The sequence below is a fragment of the Penaeus japonicus genome, unplaced genomic scaffold (assembly GCF_977035675.1).
Source record: "Penaeus japonicus unplaced genomic scaffold, GWHDUDI00000001_assembly GWHDUDI00000028, whole genome shotgun sequence".
Lineage (NCBI taxonomy): Eukaryota > Metazoa > Arthropoda > Malacostraca > Decapoda > Penaeidae > Penaeus > Penaeus japonicus.
In genome coordinates, this window is record NW_028234430.1 from 32,448,059 (window position 1) to 32,450,878 (window position 2,820).

The window sequence follows — 2,820 nt, forward strand, 5'->3', positions numbered from 1 at the left end:
GATTATTTTACTAATTATTTTTTCATTATCTGATAGTAAATTGTTTATATTACATTCAAAATTTTTAATTTGTAAAAAATGCGTAATAGTGATCTGAAATAGTTCCCAATAATTCAAACTGCGCGGGTAAACAAGGAAGGGAAAACGGGGTCCACACTTCTACTTCCATGGATTCCCTCGTCCTTCTTCAGATGATCTCGACGCACGAAAGGAAACGGACGTCTGTTGGGAGCCACTTTCGTCTCAATTTTGAAAAGGTATTTTGAATAGAATGATAAAATGTATTTCTAGAGTGGAAGGGGAACGGCATCATAATCAGTTAGGGATTGGCTCGATTGGCCTTTGAGGGGGTTTGTGTAATATCGATAATGATGACAATATTAATAGTATTGATAATTATGACAGTATTGATATTATTGATAATGATACTAATAAAAATAAAAATCATGATAAGGATAATACTAATAATGATGAGGATAATTAGGATATTACTATCAATAATAATGATATTTGTATAACAGATGCTCATCAGCATTCAGGGATAGCATGCTTCATTAAATTAATATCAGCCTTAAATGTTGTTAAACACTAATACATGTTGCAATGCTATTCACATGAATAACAACATTAACCAAATCACTATATACCTTTCATCTACTGATATACATTAAGTGAATAAAATTCCATATATCATAACAGAACAGATTCCACAACTTTTCTTGCAAATGCACTCAATAAGATATCAATATTCCGAAAGAGATAAGTACCAATTATCTCTGTTTTAGCATATATGAATGCGAAATTCAATCATAAACCAATGCTATTAAGTCAATGTAATCAAGTTTAACAAACAAACAAACACATCACTGCATCTCACGCCCGAGTGATGACACAGATAAAAATTACCTATTGATTCTAGGACACACTTCAAGTCTGCAAGTCAATTAGGCTTTATAATAGGATGCATTTACTGAAATTCATTAAAAAAACAATGATCTACGAAATCTTAAAGGATAATATTCGTTTACAGCCAATCCCTTCAGACACATAGTTTAAATACACAATAACAATTATGAGGATAAAAATGACAGTAACAGATATGCTGGTGATAATAATGATGATTATCATTATCATCATTATCACTATTATTATCAGCATTATCATTATGATGATCATTATTATCAATACTTTAATTAAGATTATTGTTTTATAATCAACCTTAAACCTTGCAATACTTTTCACACAGACAAGCTAATACGTACGCACGCACGCACGCGCTTCACTTTTCGCTCAACTGAATGTGTAGGAACGGCTGTCATGATCCGAAGGGATATCCACTCCCTGACTGTCATGGGCGGAGAGAGGATCCACTCCCTCGTCAATTGCCTTGGGACAGTGACCGCAAAGGCTTATTGATTCTCTCCGTGTAGAATCTTTGCTTTTTTCCGAGAGTTTTTGAGAATCCTCACGGTTTCGCACATCTCGAAGGATTTCTGGGCTGTGGCGTGGTGGTGGAAACCGCAGAGGAGAGAGCGAGAGAGGAGGGGCAGGGCAGGGTGGACGGGATGGAGAAGATGTACGAGAGAGAGAGAGGGGGCTGTGGTGGAGGGATGAACAGAGAATGAATGAGAGAGTCGAGAGAGAGAGGATGAGGGGGACGGGGTGGAAGGGATTGAGAGAAAATGAGAGAGAGAGAGAGAGAGGGGAGGACGGGATGAATTAGGAATGAGAGAGAGAGAGGGAGGGGGGATCGGTGTGATTGTGAGGATGAGAGAATGATGATAGAGAGAAGAGACAGAGAGAGAAGGGGGAGGGGGGGGGGGATGAGAGAGAGAGGAGTGGGGGGGGGGGGGGAGGATGAGAGAGAGAAGAGAGGGGGGGGGGGAGGGAAGGGGATGAGAGAGAGAGAGGAGGGGGGGGCGGGGGGTGGAGGAGGGATGAGTGAGAGAGTGAGGGGGGGGGGAGAGGATGTGAGGGAAATGGATGATTGAGAGAGAGAGAAGGGGGGGGGGAGGACTGAGCAAGAACAGAGAGAGAGAGAGGGGGGGAGGGATGAAAGAATGAGAGAGAGAGTGAGGAGGGGGGGCGGGGTGGAGGGATGAGAGAGAGAGAGAGGAGGGGGGACGGGGTGGAGGGATGAGAGAGAGAGAGGAGGGGGGCGGGGTGGAGGGATGAGAGAGAGAGAGAGAGAGGGGGGGGGCGGGGGGGAGGGATGAGAGAGAGAGAGAGGAGGGGGGCGGGGTGGAGGGATGAGAGAGAGAGAGAGAGAGGAGGGGGGCGGGGGGGAGGGATAAGAGAGAGAGAGAGAGGAGGGGGGACGGGGTGGAGGGATGAGAGAGAGAGAGAGAGAGGAGGGGGGCGGGGGGGAGGGATGAGAGAGAGAGGAGGGGGGACGGGGTGGAGGGATGAGAGAGAGAGAGAGAGAGGGGGGGGGGACGGGGTGGAGGGATGAGAGAATGAGAGAGAGAGAGAATGAGACAGAGAGAAAGAGAGGAAAAAAGATAGAGAGATGAAAAATAAAAGAATGAGATAGAGAGAGAGGAGGGGGGACGGGGTGGAGGGATGAAAGAATGAGAGAGAGAGAGAGAGGACGGGGTGGAGGGGTGAGAGAATGAGAGAAAGAGAGAGAGAATGAGACAGAGAGAAAGAGGAAAAAAGATAGAGAGATGAAAAATACGAAGAGATAGAGATACGATGAGAGAGTGAGAGAGGGGAATAACCAAGAAAGAGAGAGGCTGAGAGGAAAATTAGGTCGGAGAAGACGAGAGAAAGAGAATAGGAGAAAAGGAAGAGACAGAGGAAACAAAAGATAAGATAAAC